A 22,990-nucleotide genomic window follows, 5' to 3' on the forward strand; every position below is an offset into this window, starting at 1 on the left:
GCGTTAGAATTAATTTGTAAATAAACCCAGAGGCATGAAAGATTTACCAATCATATCTTATACTTGCTATTTCTCTTATAAATAATTACCTCATGTGCAGAAAAAACTCTATTTCTCTGAAGTCATATTTAAGAATCAAAATTTATATTGTACAATAATTCAGAAAAAAGAACACAAGATTTTTTTAGCCACATAATTCATACTATTTGCAGCTGGAAGGTTTTTTAGATTTTTCTAGCTTCAGTAATTAAATGAAGAGTGAGAATGTACTTTATTTAATTGTAAAAGTTATTTTGTTTTCTTATAATAATGTTTTCAGAAGTTGAACCATGACATTGATGTGTGCAACTAGATTGAATGAAATAATATTCATTGTGATGGCAATAACACAAAATAGAACGTTTAAGTAAAAATTTTAAAAAATAAAACAAATGCATTTTGCTTTATCTTTAGTGTTAATACATACTGTGAGCGTTGATTATGTAATACATTTCTGCGTGGTTAGATCCATAAAGCTGTGTATCTCTATTTCAATTCAGTTTGAGCTTAACTTGCAGTTTCTTTTGGCTGTGGAAAACATAACGTTTAGTAGGCAATTTTGTGAGGTTTCGCAGCACACACATCAAGGGGTCAATTATCATGATACATTGAATAAAACATTTCTATTTTTAATGTTAGATTTTGGTAACTTTTTATTGCTTTTTCTTCCAAAACTATGGTTATAAAATTACTGCCCTTCAATAATTAATCATGCTACTCAATAGCTGTCAAATTTCATTTAGCTAGCCAAATGTAAAGCAAGTGTTAAAATAATAATATCAGGAGGACTAAGGTACATTAACAAAGATGAAAAAATTTAAAGTGTCCTACTCTATGTTTTCCCGACAAATAAACTTCTTTTGTTTTTAAAAATAATCTGTTAGGAGAATTATATTGCTGTTTTATTCTCTAGGTGAATATCAGATACCAGCTTTTGTATAACTGCATATTTTATTTTTAAAACGCAAAGGTCTCAATTTTTTTTATCAGAAGTGGTAAAGCTGTAATCAACATGCAGTCTTTGAGAGTGATTTTCATTAGCCTCACCTACTCTCTTTGGTAAAATAAAAAGTAGTTTTTAAAAATATTTTTAAAATCTGTCATCCAAGATGTATACTTTCTTTTAAGCATTACTCAATGTCTTTCATCCATAGTATTTTCCCAATGTGTATATGTGTCTGTATGTGTGTACATATGTATGTGTTTCCTAAAGTCAGAACAGACTGCTTTCAGTCCCACAAAATACATATAAAAGTAGATATAGAGCTACGGATATAAATAGAGATACACAGACAGACATAACCTTTTAAAGATACCTGTATATTTTAAATTCTCACTAAAAAGTCCTAGTAGTTGATAAACATTTTCCACAAGTAAAAGTTAAAGACAGAAACTCATAATGCTACTATGAATTTTTAATTTTGCCCCTCTCCCCCACAGGGCTTTCCTTTTTTTGAGGCAAGAAGAAGAAATTCTTCCCATTTATGCATGCCAATATTTATTTATTCATTTATACATACATAGATGTTTATGGATTTATTTAGATAACTTACTTTAACATAAAAACAAGATAGAATAAGGCCAGTGTTAATTATAGCACAATATAGGGATGGTGCTTTGTAATGCAGTGTAGTGCGCGCGCACACACACACACGCGCGCGTGTACACACAAAGTTGGAAAATCTGTCTTTCCCAAGCGATACTAACAGTTCAATAGCCTAGCAAGAAGTACTTCTGACACAAGACTACAAAGTAGTGGCCATACTTCTCAAGTGGTTGCCTGCATTACAGCCATATGGTATTTTCATTTTTGTGGACCATGAATAAACCAGTGAAGCTGTAGCCATTTATGGTAAACATTTTGCTTTATATTTGGTGCATCACATGGGACAAAATGCCTTACTTGTTCATAAAGGCAAGATTAATGTAGTGATCTAATTCACAGGGGCAAAGATAAACGATAATGTTGCACCTTTTTCATTAGTAACAATCATCTAGGTAATATTTCCCTGACAGGCATAAAATAGCATCACATGCTGGAATAAACTCATAAGCTATGATGAGAGAGATAAGCATTATCATTTCCTCTCATCCATCCTGAGACATTTACAGAACCCACCAATAGAGGGGGAGAGGCTTCTGGTATGCATGCACAAAACATGTGGATTAAGTTAAGACTTCTCTGAATTGCATAGACAAAAGCAAAAAACCGTAAATCAATTCCATCAAAGAATAGCCTGAATTCAGTTTCTGAACTTTGTCACTAATATCATTTCTGTCTTCTAAGCAAAGAGTTAAGCTTCTCCAGGTAGCTATAGAAAGATGAATAGGATATACAGCACATATAACAATCTTTAAACATTTCATAAATTGTGTATTTCTTAAAAATCAAGAGTACTTCTATTACATCCATTGAAGTTCATCAGATAAAAACAATACAATGAAACATGAATACTTATGCTATTTTCAGTGAAATGGTACCTGAAACTATTTCATTATTGCTTTGTCACTGTGACTTACTAAAAGGATAATAAAATATACAAGAGAAAAAATAAAAAAGAAAAATTTAAGAATCCAGAAGGAAAATGTGGAAAACATCAGTGGAATTGGGAAGGAAATGAAAAAGTTAAAATAGAGAAAACCTGCAAAAGGACCAAAGAAAGGGTCAGAAAAAATATATACACTCATTAGAGAAATACACATAGGATCCAGAGCAAGAGAGTCAGAGAAAGCAACAGAGAAATACGAGAAATAAAAATTCAATTCAAGTAATACTGAAGTAAGAATGACAAGAACGGAGAAGCAAATCTTAAAAATGAAAGAGAGTAGGCATATTAAGCACACTACAAGGGGAAAAAAAGAGACAAGGGAGACTCCAGAGAGACATGGTTCTGAAAGACAGATAGAGAGATAAAACAAATAAGAAATTAAAATAATGGGGAAAAAAGAAAACATGGAGAGAGACACAAAGGAAAGACAGAACAGAAGAGAGGGAGATTGTTAAGAACAAATGAGAGGGAGAAAAAAAACAAAGGTTAAGAAGAACAAAATCCACAAACTGTATTTATTTAGTCTTATTACAGAAAAGAACTCATTTGTATGTTTATGTGTTTTTGGTGACATAGTAGCAAAAATTTTGGTTTCTGTAAAACTATTTGGAAGTCTGTTCTGAGTTCAGATTTGGAAATATGAAACTACAAGCCTTCTCAGGTTTTACTACACTGGTTTCACATTGGCCAATTGAAAAATTTTATTCTTAGAGAAAATTCTACTATAAAATTCTAAAGTAATTCTTATAGAAAATACAGTCTTTGTAAAACTATTTGACACAGCAAGATGCTATTAAACAATTTATGAAACATAATTTGGAGGTAAATATAGATGATTTTTTATTGTAACTTTGTTTCTATTGTCTTAAAGGAATTGGTCTTTCCAGATGTTAAAATAAGATTGTTCAGAACTATGAATTTTAATGAAATATCAAAAACTGAATAAGTCTTGTATTTTTATTTTGGTTTTGACAAGCCTCTCCAAAGGATTAAACAAATCAAAAGTGTACTTTGGAAAAAATTTTCCTTTTAGAGTTTAAGCAAAAGTCAATTGTTTCAGGCTGGGTGCAGTGGCTCATGCCTGTGATCCCAATATTTTGAAAGGAGGAGGCAGGAGGATCACTTGAGACCAGGAACCAAGAACAGCCTGGGCAACATAACGAGACCCTTGACTCTACAAAAATTAAAAAAATAAAATATCCAAGCGTGGTCATTCATGCCTCTAGTCTTAGCTGCTTGGGAGGCTAAAGTAGGAGGATAGCTTGAGCCCGGGAGTTTGAAGTTACAGTCAGTTGGGGTTGCATTATCACACTCCAGCTTGGGTGACAGAAACCTGGTTTTAAAAATACATACACACACACACACACACACACACACACACACACACACACACACATATATAGTTTCAATATGAATGGAAGATATATAGTGTGTGTAAATACATACAAATGTATGTGTATATATGTACCTACATAAAGACGTAGTGTTTACAACTTAAAAAAAAGAGTTTAAGGCCAGGCTCTGTGACTCAAGTCTGTAATCCCAGCACTTTGGGAGGCTGAGGTGGGTGGATCACCAGAGGTCAGGAGTTCAAGACCAGCCTGGCCAACATGGTGAAACCCTGTCTCTACTAAAAATACAAAAAATTAGCTAGGTGTGGTGGCACGTGCCTGTAATCCCAGCTACTCAAGAGGCTGAAGCAAGAGAATTGCTTGAACCTGGGAGGCAGAAGTTACAGGGAGCCAAGATTGAGCCACTGCACTTCAGCCTGGGCCACAGAGTGAGACTCTATCTCAAAAAAAAAAAAAAAAAAAAAAAAGTATTTAAAAGTTACTTGTAGTCTATGTAATCATTTGAACCTATTGTTTTCAATGAAAATTAGTTTCCTTTTCAAAATTGCAAAGAAATGAGGACTTGTAACAGGTACAATTTCACAATTCTATTATATCTTTATAGATTAAATGCAAAGATATAAACAGAATGATAATAATTTGAGTGAATTTCTGGCTGTACCAAAAGATAATGATAGATAAGTAGTAGTCAGCCTGGAATTGTGTCTCTGTTTCTAACAGAGAGGTATTATAGGGGATTGGACAAAAGAAATCTTTTGATCAATAATTTTGTATATATAATATGCAGAAAAGATAGAATTAAATGCAAACAATACCTTAGTTCAGGCCTTCATCATCTGTCATCTAAAATATTACCATAGACTTTTAAATGGTTTCTTAATCACTAATTTGCCCTACTTCTTTCTGTACTCTAAGCTATATAAAATATCCTAAAAGGTTAAATAATGTCTTCATGACCTAGAATCTTTTTTAGTGCTCTTCCACAGGTAAATACGGGCCATTTACTTATTTACTTACTTATTTTGTCATTCAAGCCCCTTCACCTTCTGGATTTATTTTTTCCTCTCAAGTAACAGCCATGTACCGAAACCAAATCCAAATTGAACTTCACCTCTTCATCCTTCATCCATGCTTCATTCTCTGCGTAGTATGCCCCAACTTTACCTCACTTCTCTCCACCATGGATTTTTGCTGCCCCCTTTATACACTTTATTCAGCATTCAATCCAAGCCTTTTCAAATTCTCAGAGGCACGCCAGTGGTTGGAGTCTTTGAGACTTAAAGTGAACATCTACTGCACTGATTTTAGCTTTTTACACATATATTCTTCTATTTGCATGTGAAGTCCACATGGGCAAGCCTGTGTCTTAATTTTCTTTTCAACCTCTGTATCTAGAGGATTGCCTAAACTACAGTTGCCATATAGTGGGTATTCAACTAATATATGGGATTGGCTAATGAAGAACTGAAATGCATTGTATGTAAAGATATTATTTGTTTCAAAACCAATTGTGAAAATAAAAGGATGACAAGGCATAGTCTTCAAAGAAATTCAGATAAAAATAAATGAAAGATGATTAATTGACCATAATTCAAAATGTGTCAACAGAGTGTCTAAGCTCAAAGTGTGTCTACACCAGGGTTACCTTTATAGACATCCAATGGCTAAAATGAGATAAATGATCAACTGGTTTTACCTTGCATAAGTCAAATCACTTCTAGAACATCATATTCAGTGACTGAACCACATTGAAATGAACAAACTAAAGTCCCATCAGATGCAACCTATCTGTAACTGGTGAGGAAATGCTTTACTGTAGAGTTTAATAACAAACTGAAGGATGTAGGGAAATTTAGTGAGAAGAAGAGATTACTCTAAAAATATGTCAATAATTTGTATATGGATAAAGGATTTTTTTTTTCTGTACAACTCTAAGGAGCAGAACTAGAACAATAAATGAATAGTTGCTACAGGTAAATCCATCGAGTAAATTAAAGAGGGAAAAAGAATTTTCATTCAATGATATGCTAGGAACTTGTGTCTACTTCATATCATTTAATCTTTAAACAGCCCTGAGTGCAAATTATTATCTTCTGCTGAGGAAAATAAAGTTTGATGAGATTATCTTAAAAGCATGTATTCATTTGGTCATGCTATCTGTTATCAGGAATTTCAAATTGAAAGCAATGGAGTATCTATCATGGGAAAGTGAAAGGTGTTCTACTGCAAACACACAAAAAAGCATCTGCTCCTTTAAAAAATGTTCTAATGTAAGCAAGATTGTTCAGCAACTATGGCTGTGCCATATCCAATATTTATTAAATAAAAATTTAAAAGTAGGCAACACAAATGTCCAAATATCAAAAATTAGAACATTAAATGTAAAATGTACTTATTTAAGTCTTTAATCAAATGTTGAGAGCAAGATTTCAACAAACTGAGCAAATGAGTGGGGAAGAAAGAGAAAGAGATAGGGAGATGAGAGATACGTAAGTTCTGTAACTAGAGAACTACTTTATCTGTTCAATGCTATGTACCCAGAACCTAGGAGTGTTCTCACACATTTTAAATATTTAATTAGTATTTAACCAGATATGGAAAAGAAGGCTGGAAAACTACTTGTTAAAGGGATGAAAAAAAAAATACAGAAAAGTATTTGTTAAAATGTCACTTAAGGTTCTAAAATTCTTTAGCATGCAGCTCTCTCACGTGAAAGCTGTAATTTATTAAATATAGTATATGATGAAACCAGAAGGGCCAACGGTTGCAAAATTAGGGTACATGTATGTAGATGGATTTCAAACTGGTTTGAGAGAGTCTATCAAGAATGAAATTTCAGAAAACATAACAGAATATGCTTTTAAAGGCACTGCTCTTTCTGTCACCACTTCAGAAACACATTGAAGGGGAGAACAAAGGTGTTTGGTTTTTGTTTTTGTTTTGAGGCCGGGTCTCTGTCATCCAAACTGGAGTGCAGCAGCATGATCCCAGCTTCTTGAAGCCTCAACCTTCCAGGATCAAGCCATCCTCCTGTCTCAGCCTGAGTAGCTGGGACTATAGGCATGCACCACCACTCCCAGCTAATTTTGTTTATATTTTGTAGAGACGGGGTCTCACTATGTTGCCCAGGTTGGTCTCAAACTCATGGACTCAAGCAATCCTCCCATCTCAGCCTCCCAAAGGGTTGGGATTATAGGTGTGTGCCACTGCACCTGAAGAGAACAAAGGACTTACTTTTTAGGTAGCATATGCGAGTTAAACTCTTTTACTTTCAGTCATCCTCAAAACATAAAATAAATGGAATACAAAAGGCAATATAAGCATTTGAGATTTATGAAGCTTCTTAATATTTGCAACTCTCAAACCAAAAATATCCAATAACTTGGCTTCAATTAAATATATACGTATTTATACAAAGTTACCTGTTGTAAACTAACACCTTTCCTTCAAATGAATATCATTCTAAAAAACAGGGTTATCATAGGCAAAATCATAAAACCATAATAATTTTGGCTAACAAGACATTGACATTATAGCTTTTTAGCATATTTAAAAAAGAGTTTGAAAGATTGCTTATAGAAACAATCAATTTGAAGTAACGTTTAAAATAAAATTCTAATTTACTGAATCTGATATCATGTTGACCATGACACTACTTCTTCAACTGATCGTATTTAGGATATACATCTTAAATAAAGATAAAAGAGGGATGGTGAAATCAGAATAAACTCATGGTACTCACTGATAGTGTATCATTTTAAGCTATTAGAAACAGGAGTTTATGTGCAGTATTTTAACTGTGAAGGCATAAAGGCCTTTTCAATTAAAAGCTCATATGTAGAAATGCAAATGGAGGTTACATGATTTTATAGTGGAGAAAGTCATTACCAGTCATCAGCTTCCGATTCCTTGTCCTATGTAGAAACCTATTCTTTCTTATTTCTGCAGCATAAATGAATTGAAATTAATTTTCAAATGTGTTCAGTTACAAAAAGGTTTCTATTAATGATGCATGCATGCCACATGCCTCATATAAACAAAGACCAAAAAAAATTCTACAAAGATAACATGATTCAAGATTCATTTGGAAACTAAATGAATTTGCCACAATTTGAATTATAGCTTGGGTAAATTCTATTGTCAGATTAGAAGAATCAGCACACTGAACACTAGCATTACTAAGTTCTTACAAAAGAATGGGATGTGCTCCGTTGGAGGGAACAATAGTTGAGCATCATAATTGGATAGGAAACAGCTTGATTTCTGAAACTACAGTCACCGTCTACCAAAACTTTCACTACAGTTACATTTGAACACTCACACGAACAATCTTGGAGAAAAGAACATAAAACTTTAATGTACAGACATTCATATAAAGTTTACCAAAACTCTGTCAGTAGCAAGTACAAAGCTAGAAAAAGAGGTTCTTGTTAATTTATAACTATGTTTGAGCTAAACTTATTCTTCTGTGGGTAAAGAAAATTAATGTAATCTGAAATTATTTTGACCTAAATTTTTAAAGCAGAAACAGACCTAAAGTGCTTTAAAGTAAGTGGAAAAGAATTTAAAATGGCACCTCAAAGATAAGTATTGAAATTTCATGTGTTCTCTAAAATAGTTAACCCCTCTCAGGCTGCGTCTGCATTACATTAAAACCTTATAAAGCTTTAATTTTCTTACCTCTTTGTCTAAATCAACTTTAAAACATAAAATAAAATGAAGAGAATATTTGTAAGTGAGCCCTTTCACCCATTTGTTAATAAAGAACACTAAATTTAAACTGCTCTAATTAATTATTGGTCCTACCCAGACACAAACATGTCTGCTATATGAGAAATTCGATATTATGCAAGTCCATGAGATCAAAAATTTTTCAGATGTTCCTGGAAGATAAAAACTATAGGACTTTCTTCAAAGAGCTCTGAAAAATAGAGCCCAAGATTAGTACAAATGGAAAATGAGAATCATTTTTGAGACTAATTCTAGAGTACGTTTATTGAGCAACTAGTCTTTCTTAAGCTCTGTGATAATTAAAAACACAGTGTAATGTTGTTTTTTGGCCTACTGGAACCAACTATTTCTGTTCACCTGTTTACTATGATTCTCAGGCCCATGAATTAATAGCTGGAGTTTGCATAAGGCTGAATCATTAAACTTTTTGTACATTAAAATATCCTAAAAAAATTTCTGGTTTTGAAAGGACTCATTTTTATATCCTGAAAAAAGCAGTCTAGAATATTAAACTGATTGAAATAAGGTGATCCTCATTGAGATTTAGAAGGCATTTTTAGCACCCAAAACTGCTTTGCTGGCTTAACTGCATAAAGGCAAACAAATAAGGAATATTTTACATTTTAGTGACAATCACTATTGTATGTCTCAAAATAACTCAGTGTGCACCTAATTATTCTAATCCAAAGTCTGAAATGTTTCCTAAGAATCAGCCATGTTTCATAATAGTTTGAGATGTAGGCAATACTCCTTCTGTTTTGTGAATGTAACGTTAGACACACCAGAAACCAGAGAGATCATAAATGGAACTATCTCTTCTCTGTCCAATTTCACCTCATTACAGTTTTCCCCTAAACTAAAAAGAAAAGTGAGTTCAGAAGGGCCTGTTATACACAAATAATTAGCTACTACCATCCATTACTATCTGTCCCTCAGTCACATTCTTCTATTGGAAGTCATCCCAAATTCCCATATCCAAACACTCTTGTAAAAGGACTTACTGTTCTACTTAGGCAATTAATTAATTTTTTACTACCATATGTTCTGCTTCTCTATATGTTGCTTTTATTGACCCATTCAATATATGTCCACTGTCCCTTGCACAAGATGTCAAAGACAGAAAACATACAGACCGGATTCCAGTCCAGGAGCGTTTACAGTCTACAGTCATGTAACCGAAGCCACTAAGCATATGTGGCTATTCCAATTTAAATTATTTGAGATCAAATGTGATTAGAAATTAAGTCCTTCAGTTGTACTAGCCAAATTCCAAGTGGTCATTGGTTATAAGTGGCTAGGAGTTATTGTGTCAGTGCAAATAATAGAACATTTTCATAATCACATCAAGTTTTATTGGGCAGCCCTGGTCTAGAGATGGAAACAGTTGTGCAAATAAAGGAAAGTGCACTCTGGTAAACAGTGTCCTAGAAATATGTTCAAAGTCTTAAGGGAGATAATGCAGGTCCTATACGTTTCACAATGTGGTCTCTGACTAAAACCACTCAGGTGGTTCTGAATATGAAATTGCTTGTATCATACAAACATCATATATGTTAATATGCACATTCAAAGGATGATTCCTGGCTACCTTAAATAATTTTTTGGTAATTTCAGAAATTAAAAGGGGTGAGGATGATCTCCTTTGCAAGGTTAAGGTCAATTTATCAAGATGTGTATGTGGTACATAGAAATAGAAACTCGAAATCTTGAAATTATGATTTTAAAATCTGACTCATTTGATTATTCAATAGTTCTGAATGATGCAGGGATCTGTTGAATGAATAAGAGTGACTGGATGAGAAAAGGCTGTGTGGTGGCAGATTAAAGCATGAGCATTGGAGCTAAATAGGCCTAAATTTCAATCCAAGTATGACCATGTATCAGAAGTAACTTTGATTTCTCCCTTATAGCACACCTAGACAATTCATCTTTCTCGTCTTGAATCTATCACATCAGTTCTGAGATTGCTGTCACATACTCAAATACCTGCACAAGTCAAGCCGATGACAAATGAATGAAGTGGGGCCAGTATAAGATAAGCACAAGTGCAGATGTGATAATGATAAGTCACAGTTGACACTGGAATACAATGCTGGGAGCAATGAGCTTGGGAACCCTGGTAACCTAGAGGGAGATGCTCTTTGTAAAGGGCAGTCATCATGTACTTTTTGCTGCCTGTTGCTTTGTGAAGAAGTGAGTCCCATGTTGTCAGAGCTTCTGATTTCTTAAAAAGAAGCTGTAAATCTGTTTTTCTATGTAAATCTTCTAATTTTATATGTTGGCAGCTATTTTGATATTTTAAATACTCTGCCTAGAAAAGTACTGGGAAGGCCAATCAAAACATGCTTCTAGACAAGACTGAGGTCTCAACCTTCTGATTTTCAAGTTCATGTCTAGAACTTCAGATAATTCTTTACCAGAGAAGCCTCTTCAAAGCTATGGCTAATTTTTGCTAAAAACTAAACAACTAAAAAAGTAATTTAAATATTAAGATCTCTTTATAAAAATCCACTCAATTTTCAATCTAGAAAATATTTAATGTCAATAAAAGTAGTGCTGGTGACTTTAGGAGAAACGTCACGTGCAAAATCTTCCTGGGCTTTGTCTTTGAAAAGGAAGGAACAAGGAGAAAATCACTGCTGGAACACTCTGTAATGGAATCTTCAATAGGGCAGTGCTTTTCCATGCAGAGTGTAAGGGAGCTACAGAGGCTCTTCCTCGTTCCCAGTTTGGTTTACAATTCATCATTGGGGCACGTTATGTAGTAACACTGACAGTGTTTCTCCTGCTAGCAATAGTACTATACAATAATCTGTATTATGTACAGATACTCTTAATCTAGAAAGATTTGATTCTTTCCTATTTTACAGTATTTAATTTTTAGATTTAATAATGTTAAATAATTATATAAATTGTATTAACTTGGCATTTAATAAACATGTCTAACCTTTTCAGAAAGCATAGAAGACTTAAGTTAAAGAAATCATTGACAACATGAAGCCAAATTGTGTTTTAAATTTCAAAACTGCACAAAATAAAATCATGCTATTCTCTGAATTGCTTATCACACAGAAGATTGCAGCATTCAAATTTTTTTAAGAGCATTATTTTTAACATGCTATTTAACATTTAGCCATGATTTATTTCCCTGTGGTCTGGATGTATGACCAATAAAGCAGTTCAAGCTTAAAAATTATATTTCTGTTTTCTGTTGCCATTACTTGTCTTCTGTTGTTAATATTTATCATTTTTATAGTTGTGATTTCCTTAATAAAAAGAACCATATTTCGCTGATGTCACAGCTATTTCCCCCTTCACGAATCACAAAAGGGAGAGGTTAAAATGATTTTATTTTTTCAATTCCAAGAAAGGTAACCTTATATGTTTTTATGTTTCTAGCAGGGAGGTGTTACAAGGGAAGAGATAACTGATACATTTTGACTAGTATCTTTGTATGCATAATATGCACAGAACTTTATACACAGACTCTCACCCACTGAATTCTAATGAGAAACCTTGGTCACAAGCTATAGAAGTGCTAAAAATGAAAAGGATGAGGATGTGATCATCACAGGTTAAATTTGTCCACTAGTCTAACAAGGAAAAGTGAGAGAGGAAAAGTACATGGAGAAAGAAAGAAGGAGAGAGAGAGGGAGAAAACAGAGAGAGAGAAAGTTCCCTGAGCTAATTTTCTAGTCATCAGTCGGTTTATTGTTTCCACTGAAAGAGACTGAAAGAGAGAGTAAGAGTGAGAGTTATTATAATAAATATAAAGTAGCTTTAGCCAAGGGAAATTACACTTGGAAGGTCAAGGGAAGAATCTGGGAGAGGGATGCTGAGGGGGAAGGTGAGCAGAAGGTTCAGGGTCAGGATTTTGAAGGAAAAAGGAACAGTATCCATGTCAATAACTGCAATATATGTGTTACATGGTACATTAAAGTATGTTTGATTCATATTTTATTTTTAATTAAACATTCCAAATAATCATGAGTGTGTATATGTGTTTTAAAGTTTTTGTGTGTGCACACCTCGATACTGGATTTACTTTCAACATATTAACCATATCTATGTGCTTCATGGAGAAAGTTTTTCTGTTATTACATGCTTTATTTAGATATGACCTACATTGACATGAAGAAGCACATAGTCACCATTGCTGGAACAGTTTACTGTATATCTTTAGCTACCACAATTCTATGATGCACCTATTGGGCAAGTACATTTAAGTGAATTATATTGGCCAAAGTCATTGTTTTATGGTCCATATTGCCTACAGAACAGGTAATATCTACGATACAGGAACACAAGGACTTTTCTGTTGGTGTGCTTATCCTGTTCATCAATTGTTTGAGACTAGGTTCTCTTACCAGCAAGAATAATCTGACAGAATCGGCCATTCAATTAAAAATTAAAATATTTGCTGAACAAGTAAGGGCTTAGTGATGTTGACTGGTGAAGACAAAATATGTGGAAATTCATAAAGAGTAATTTTCTCCATACAAAGACAAAAAGAGAAACAAGTGAGGAAAAAAGGTCCTACACAAGAAAGAACCTGAACAAACAAGGCTTAATTAAGGCCTCATTCAATTTATGCAATCACTACCTTTCTCCTTTGTAATATTTTTTTCATTTTTAAAAGTCTAAACCTTCCCGAAGTCTTGGAAGGCACCAGGGATTTAGCCATACTTTCATATTCACTTCAGAACATCTTTCTTAGGAATTTTACATTGTGTATTTGCAAAAGCAATAGAACCAATAACAGTAGTCCAATGCATACATTGGAATTATTAGCCAACTTTAAATGAAGAAAAAAGGGTACAAATTGCATATTTCTCTAAATTCTGTTTCTTGGATATTTCCATTATACTTTTTGATAAACTGGACCAGTTGACTCAGTTCTCCCTTGGAGTATGGTCATTTTGAGTTCTTTTTTCATTTTATAAGGAGAATTTAAAAGATATGACTTGAAGTCAATGCTAAATGATAAACAATTTTTAGAAATTTGAAGTGACTCTAACAGATTTGTATTTCATGTTTTCCAACACACTTACACATGCATTTCAAATGTAATTGGTATTCCTGTCATGCACCATTTTATGTGATTGATGCAGAATTCATATCCATTATTTTGAGATGTGGTCTTCTATCCAAATGCCCAAGTCTAATATTTCTACCATCTTTTATACACTATACATTTAGTAAATGTTTAAATCACTATTTTGGACTCCAGATAAATTAGCAGTCCTTCTTTTTTAAAAGATAATAAAATTTATAGATTAGTGCAAATAGTATCAGTTCTGGATATCATACAGATATTTCTGCAAATACATATTTCAATAAAAATTTTACTCAGTTGAGAAACCATGAATCAAGTTAGTAATACAGAAAAGTCAATACTTGAGGTAGAGAGGAAAAGGTGTATAATGGCTAGGAAATATTTATTTAATATTGATATATTTGGATTCACTTGAAATTTTAAGGTATGGATGAGTCCATGAGAAATCCAGATTAATTTTAATAATATGAGTGTTTACTGAGCATGAATTATGTCATAGTCACCGTGCTAGGAACTAATGATATAACGGTGATTAATGACATTCTGTCTTACAAAAGGATGATCCTATATAATCAGGTATGGTTCTAAAATGTATTAGTGAGAATTCATGGAAACTCAGGAGGCATTCTATGCTTTCAAAAAAATTAAAGAACCAGTGACCTTATTTCCTCCACGTTCAACCTCAGTAAATCTATCCTACACAGCAATGAATTTTTAAGACACCCCTTAAATTTTCCTGCCTACGAATCTTTAGTATGACATAATTGCTGATTGGATAATTTTCGACATTTCATCCTAGTCTTCCACCGAAGGCCTCAATAGATAATAATATTTTTCATGCCAGGTTAGAATCACCACTTCCCTAGGATCTTTGCCTCGGTGTGATGTTTCTTCCTTATTTTCTTTGGCTCCGCTCAAGAATCCTTTAGTTCTATCTGCTTTGAATGCTTTGTATCTGAATTTAATGCTTTTTACTTTAATATCTTGCCAGTACTTGACAGATGAATTCTAAATACTTGCTGAATAAATGGTTTAATTAATGGCTTCTATCCTGAATGATAAATTGTTATCCAACAATGACTGTTTCTTCTCTGAATGCCAACAGGACTTGAATATTTACCATATAATGAATTACCTAATTTCTTATTGCTTTCAGATACTTTCTGAAAATTCCTATCTCTTTCCCCAACTTTATCATACATATCTCAAGGTTAGAAAATTTGCTTTTTGATGTTTGTAATCTCATTAGAGTTTGGCATGGAGTAAGTGCTCAATAAATGCACTATGAGCCTGAAGTCATAGAAAAGTTTAATTAAAAACACTAATTTCTCAGAGTTGTAAGAGCAGAAACAACAAATTTAAGTTCAAATCCTAAATCTTTTTTCACTACCATGGAAAATGCCTTAACCACACTAAGCCACATTTTTTAGATGTAACACTGGGTATAATGCTCTCTTCATTACATTGACAATATGAGTCATATGAGATAATGCATATAAAATACTTCCCAGGGCAAATGACAAATAATAAGTGTTCAGGAAAGAAAAGCTCCCTGGTAACTACAGGTATTTTCCCATTCAATGTTTACTGAATGACAATCAAATTTCAGGTACTCTACTGATCATAATTTAAGTGTTTTAAATGTTGGACAACAGCACCTTCAATGAGAGTCTAGAGGAATAAGCATACTCAAAAGAGAAAAAGTAAAATAATATATAAACAACATTTAAGTTCACAAAAAATATTAACTTCAATTTTTTTTGGAATACAGTATGAAAGGAAGCTGACCAACTACACTGTGTAGATCAGAGCTTGCCTATAAAGGGAAATGCTGACAATGAAAAAAAACTATAAAATTTCATTCCCTGGAAAGGGTTAAAAATGAATGCAATCTATGTGTCTGCAACATATAAAGGTAAAGCCTTATCTAAAGATAGTAGCCAAGGGAAAGCAGCCTCTTCAGGAAAATTAAAATTACACAAATCCCACAAGGTCTTTATTCCAAAAAATGAGACACATGATTTTTCATAAGCATAATTCCTAAAGTCCATGTCATGTGTGAGTTAATACACATGCAATGTATACTTGTATAATTCATGGGATTTGTTTTTCCCTCTGCCGTTTGATCCAAAAGTTTATCAGGTTTTCATTGTTATATTCGTAAAACAATAAGAAATTAACTAGGTAGCTGAAAGTTATTAGTAAAATATTCAAAACTTTAAAGTAGGTCAATTACCAAATGTGGGACTTATATCAAGCCAACTGAAATAACCAGTTCCAGACTCAGGTCTTTCTGATGACCTATTCCCCTCAAAAGTTTTGTGATGGTGGTAGCCAATAGTTCTGGTCTTCATTACGATTGTCTCAGCTTACTGCCCTAAAGAGATGAGGATACAAGAGGTGCTAATCCATGAAGCAAAAATTCCCATTGATTTACACCAGAACTAAAGGAGTAGCTTTTTTCCCACCTCCTACTAGATACTCTGTAAGTAATTTCCTTGATAAAGTACAGCCCATATGTAGACTGAAAAGTATGCTAGCAGATACAAGGGCATTGCCACAAGTGTTCTTTTAATAAGGTTTGAATAATATGAACTAGTGTAAAGAAACTCTGCTTCTGTTTATTCATTCATTAATTTATTCATTCATATAAGAAGATCAATATTTCAAATGACGCCATGGGGGAAAAAGGAATAAATGAGATAGCCATAATCACCTACTTAAACATAGTCATTAGCCATCTCAATGTGACACCAATAGGAAAATCTATAGTTCATCTTCATGGAATTTTACATTTCAACAATACCTGATTGTAGAGGAAAAATTATGAGAAACGTTATATTTGCCACTTCCTGGAAGGATCAACATCTAAAGGAATATGTAAGAAGGCCATTTCATCTTAGAGGAGTGTTGGCCACCATTTCTTCCCTAACCTTTATTCACACCCTTTCCTTCACTACCAAAAATAAAATTTAGTGTGTTTTGCCTACCTTCAAGGAAACTCTACACAAATGTTCAAATGTCAGTCTTCCTATCTTAATCTTTTCTTTCTGTTGGTGAAAACAGCGAAACAGCATTTACAAGGTTCTTCACAGCATGCAGCTATGCTTATACAGCAGAGCACAACAAGCGTTGTTTTGTTTTTCTGTGCAACAGTGCAACCTAGTGGAAGAAGCAAAGAGCCCTGCCCTTCAGGGCCAACCAAGGCAGGCCATGAGGGCTCTTCAACAGATTTTGTTATTTTAAAGATCATCCTCAAGTTTCCTAATACATTTATATTTCCTTACAGTGGTAAAAAGAGAGAAATCCCCACTTTTTTTGTGTTCAGAATACAGGTGATCCCATAACATGTCTAGGAAAACAAATCTAAGATTTTAAAAATTAATAACTGAATACTCAACTGAATGTTTTTGAGGTATACTGTCTGAGATCTTAATTTACAAATACTGAATTAACTATTCACAATTAAAAAAACACTATACATTACTTAAATTACTTTTATGTTAACTATTGCTGGGCATACGCTGGCAGGAATTATGTGTATGCATGTATTTGTAAGTGTGTGTGTGTTTGTGAGTACTTGTGTATATATGGTACATTTTATATCCCTAAAACACACTGTATAACGCTCTCTCTGTACATAGACATACAGAGAAAAAGATGACATATCTGTGACATATATATTGATATGACATATATGATATATGTATATATTATATATATTATATATGTATATATTATATATGTATATATCTATGTGTGTGTGTGTGTGTATAGATGTGTGTGCATATATATGTGTGTATCTATGTGTGTGTGCATACATATACACACACACATAGACACACACATATATATTACATATCTATCTAGACATATATATTGCATACACACACAAGTACAATAATATGATTTGCTCATTAAGTGGCAATTTAGAACAGAAAACTTATTTTAGTGCCTATATATATTAATATCAATGTCCTTTTTAAAGACATTCAGTGTTCTGTTTTAGGGTAATATCTAAAAGCTAAATAATAGTTCTTCGTTCATGTTAATTTGCTTGCTTTTATTGCTTCTGTTAAACCATTAAACGAGCCCATTTTATCACTGAGATTTTTTAATCCACTAAGTTTTAAGCAGGTTTTAAAATTTAAACATGTAAATATGGATTTCTGAACTATATAGAGAAAGGTAAAATGACCTTCAGAGAAGACATGCATAAAAGCTTAACAATTTTCCTTTGTACGAACATGGTCTAGAAGACATCATTCACTCTTCTTGTTTATAGGATATGCTATAGTAAGAATTAAATGTAATTTAGTGAGACAATAAAATCTTCTCAACTACTGTGCTGTTGTATTTGGGATGGATTTGGAGATGATTAAATGAGTAAATCACACAGATTTGAAAGCTTTTTTTTCTCCTTTCTTTCTTTCCTTTTTTTTACACCTCCTTAGATGGCATCTTGATCGTGCATGCACTGTGAACACAGAAGGCCTATAGGTCAGACCTGAAATTATAGCTAAACCTCAACTCCTGAGGTACACAGGCTGTTTATATCGATGAAAATTTATGATCTCTATACCCTAAATCCCTGGCCTCTCTTTTACATTGACTTCTTTACTATTTGCTGCTTTATTTTATGGTGATCCCTTGCCCTCTATAAATATATCACAGTTACTTAACCCCAGATCCCACCCCCAGACTTCAGGACTTCAGAAAGGATCTATTTGTTACTTATTCTGCTACCGGGTGTTTCATAATCCTCCACATTAGCAGCTATTATTTTATAGCAGTTACATTTTCCAAATTTTCATCATCTCTTGACTGTTAGCTTTCTAACTGGTAACAGTTATAGCACTGCTGTTTAGAGATTATGCTGAAGTAGAATTTTTTTTCCTTAAGCTTGCATAATGGTTGAAGTATTTTCTATTAAATATTTATATATAGAAAAATGAATATTTCAACTCTAAAAAATTACATTTAGACAAGCTTAATTGCCTTGTGTTACTTTAAATATATAAAATTTGTAAAATCCTGACCCAATCTTAACAACATGCCACTGAGTAATTAAACTTTTCCATGGGTTAGATTCTAATAATTATCTTGTTTTGACTGAACTCCTTATTTGAGCCCAAAAAGTGAAGCTGAAATATAATATGGAATTATAGATTTGCAAAAGCTATTGTCTGATATTAAAATTGTTAAGAAAATATGAGTCAGTATTATGCAAATTCTGACCTAATCCCAGCAGCATTCTCGTAGGTAATTGTATTTTTTCTTTAAAGGAGGACAGACCCTACAATAATTATGCCTTGTTAGTGTCCACATTGCTACATTTTTGATTTATGTATTTTTCTGGGAGTTGACAGATAAGCAAGAAAAATTGACATATTATAAACTAATAAAAATAAATAATATCAGAATCTGCCTAGCAGCAGTCTACATTGGGAAGTTAAATCAATGCATTAATCACACAAATTTTTGAGCAAAACATAGTTTATACTAAAATTTTTTTAAATTACATATATCAAACAAAACTAAATAATTAAGCGGCCATGTTTGTGTGTGTTTGTGATTTCTAAAGTTTATCATTGTACACAATATATAAAAGCCATTTCTGTTTTACTTGCATCTCTGTTTTTCTTAGGAAGCCAAGATGTTTGTAATCTCTTCCTACAGATGGCAACATGTAACATTCCTGTGAGACTTAACATTTCCAGTTTTCAAAGAATATGCCTTAATGGAAAATTTGTTTAGTACACTCTTTTCAGTATTTTTGTTAAAATTCTTACTACTTAAAATGCTGACATTTGAATGCTATTATTTTATATTAAATACCACAAAAATATAAAATTTTCAGGCTCTAGCAACAGCTAGTGCTAAGAGGCATGTTTTATTGCACCACAAGCTGGACAAATTGATGAAGGAAATATAACGTCGATGAGCCTAGGGCTTGGTAAAATCTAGCAGTTGATACACTATACAGCACGAATGACAAAGAGTTATGAACTATGAATGTTGTCCTTCCCTTCAAGTTTGTGTAGTTGTGCAGTTTGTAATCTCACATTTTATTTTTTTAAATCCATATTTTCCTTTAAATATAACCCAAGTTTTGCAAACAAATGCTTTAGGAATAATCAATCTAATAGTATTGATTGATTATTGATGTTTCTCTGTTAGTAAAATGAAGCATTTTTAGTTTGATGCTAAAATTTCAGTATTTTTCTACTACTGAAGTCAGATGTTATAATAAAACTGGGAAAGCAGTTTTTTAGAAATATAGTAAAGGAGAGATAACTTTTTTTCCACAGCTTATATGGATATGACTAACACAATCCCAGGAAGCACTGTCCCTTCAAGAAAAGATTGAAAAAATCCATATACTATTCCCCAAAACTTTGGTCATCAATATACTAAACAAACCTTCTCAAACATGTGCGGATCCCAAAATTTAACAAACCCAACCTGTGGCTAACAGAGTCTATAAACAATGATATCTTGTTGATGATAGTCTATGAATTCCTTTTCTTTTAAGAAACAATTTGATACAGTCATGCTTGAAGGCAAAAATTTAGTATCTAGAGACCTAGATTAAATCACAATAAATGTGTTCCGTAAATATTCCTAATGAGACAGGGTGCGAATACATGATCAAAAACCCTTAAAAGTTAGTTTCTTGTACTTTTCAAGTAAGAAATAATAGGACAAGAAATAATGGGCAGAATCAGCCTGTAAAATTGATCATCAAAACACTAATTATGATAAAAAATGTTATACTAATTAGCATCGGCGTTACACCAAACAGATCCAAAGAATTTACCAGGAACCTCAGGAGAAGACTATAACTCATCTCCTATCTCAAAAACGTAGTGTCAAATGACTTTCTTAAACCAAGTAAAAGGCATGAACAAGAAATCTACTAGGGACTTTTAACAACTGCAAAGTGTGTCATTGTTCAAATACCAACTCTAGATAATTGACAGAGCCATGAAAACTCACAATACTTAACTACACACTCATATACACACACAGAGATATACATACATGAAAGTGCTAGGTTATATATGTGTTTGCATGTGTTTATATAACATATATGGTAGGTTTAAATATGTATAATACAAAGTATATTTATATATGTATGTATATATACATGCCTTGAAAAATATAGTCCCAAATAACTTTCATTTGATAGTCCCAAATAACGTTCACTGAAGTGTCAATATCTCCATTGCACAGAAAACAAAAGAAATTAAATAACTTTCTCAGGACTCAAGGCAAAAAATCCAATTAATTTCTATTAACTTGATAAGTATGTCAATTAACACTCTTTGGATTAAAAGCACTAGATATTGTCCCTGGCTAAATTAAGCAAAAGGTAATTTTTAAAGGAAGTCAAGTGCTCACATAGTTGACTAAAACTTGCAGAATTGGGGAAACAAAGACTTGGATGCAGAAACTGCCACAGTGGTTCCATGGATGGAACAGTAGACATCATGTACCACCACATGGAAAGTTAAACTCCAAACATTTTCAGTCGCTCACTCTCTCTGATCAAGTTTCAAATTCCAGGAGAGGAACTTCCACTTGACCTAGTTTGTCTTTCATGAGCTCCCCTTGACAATGTGCCTAGTTACACACTGACCACAAGGTATTGAAAAGGGAAAGGAATCAATTTGAAATCCGATTGACAAAGGAATGGAAGTCGATCATAAGCGCCAAAAAGGGAAAAGAAAAAAACAGATACTACCCAAACCATCAAAAAGGTAAAAAAGAAACACCTATGGACTACAAGATCAGACATGCATTCAGGAAGGTGGCTCTACTTCATGCAATTCAATCATTCTGAGAGCTGGTTGCAAGTGACTTCCTAACTGCAGAATTTCGTGCAAAATAAAACAGACAAATGTGAAGCTCCATTACTTTGTTCCTGTTGTTTGTTTGTTTTTAAATATTTGTTCAATGACTAACATAATAGGAACAACAAAAATAATAACAAAAAAAAGGCTATGAAGAAGAATGTGAGATTGGGATAGTCTCTGATATACAGAAAAACATGCCTCTGGATTATAATTAACAAGTAATAAAGTGCATATCTAAGACTTCAGTTTCCCTCCACTACCAGAATTAGGGAGACTGGGTCATTAAACATAGAATAAATATTATATACTTACACAGAGGGTGTCCAACTTAATAATGGGTGGGATATCTCTGATGCCGCATCTAGGTTCATGCTCCATCACCTCCAACCTGCTTTCTGGTTCTTAAATTCATCTCATCAGAATTAATTCACATCTTACTTACATTCCTCAAATACTTTCTTTAAAATTTAGGACTTCTGTCTCCTGTTAGGATTTAGCTGTCCTAATAAATTGGTTGTACCTATCTTCTACATTCTGTACTAAGCTTCCAGAAAACAAAAAATGCCTTCTTTTCCTCTGAACATATTCTTTGGTTTGGCACAAATTTAATAAAGGATAAGTCTTTAGAAATGTTCTCTTCTTTTTTCTTTTTTGCTTAATAGGATCTCACAGCAGAAGAGAATCCACAGTGTCACAAATTTCCTGGGGTTAGACATTTATTGTTGACAATGAAATCTTCATAATACACCCGCCCAAGTCTCCCCTGATAAATGTTGGCATATTTTCTCGTATTAGATTTTTGCTATAGAAAGAAGATGAATTTTTATCATATATCATAGTCAGCCTTTGAGTCTCTTCATGTAAAGATGAGGACAATGGCTTGGTGTGGTGGTTCTCTCACATCTAGTCCCAGCTACTTGGGAAACTAAGGCAAGAAGATCACCTGAGCTCAAGAGTTCAAGGTTGTGGTGTGCTATTATCACAGCTGTGAACATCCACTGCACCCTAGCCTAACCAACATAGCAAGACCCTGTCTCTAAAATAAAAATAACAAAATGAAGACAAGACTCATACCAATAAGAAATTCCAAGCAACCACCAAAATAATGGAAACAGTTAAATCAAGAGGAACTGTAGTGAGCAAAGAAATATTGTACTGTAATTAGAAAAATCAAGAATCTTAGAAAAAAAAATACAACACCAAATAGGCTTATGTCTTTAGGAGACTCCTGGGAAAGTTATATAGTCAAAGGAATAATTTCAATTATATGTTATTTATGCTTTGAAATAGAACAAATCGGAATGTAATAAAGACTGTGAAACAAGAAAATGGTTTCAGGTTTGCCTACCTTTGAAAGCTATTTTGTGAGTGCAATTCAAAAAAAGTCTTTTATTTTTTAGAAAA

At 33.1% G+C, this 22,990-nt stretch overlaps 1 long non-coding RNA gene across 1 annotated transcript in view; it reads right to left on the reverse strand.

The window, feature by feature from the left end:
* Positions 1–466: 466 nt before the first annotated feature.
* Positions 467–22,990, reverse strand: part of LOC123575224 (uncharacterized) — a 270,178-nt gene continuing 247,654 nt past the window's right edge. The window contains exon 4 of the long non-coding RNA XR_006700425.3: positions 467–567. This is a non-coding gene — a long non-coding RNA (uncharacterized lncRNA). The remainder of the gene's footprint in view (positions 568–22,990) is intronic.

This window comes from Macaca fascicularis, chromosome 8 (assembly GCF_037993035.2).
Source record: "Macaca fascicularis isolate 582-1 chromosome 8, T2T-MFA8v1.1".
Taxonomy (NCBI): domain Eukaryota; kingdom Metazoa; phylum Chordata; class Mammalia; order Primates; family Cercopithecidae; genus Macaca; species Macaca fascicularis.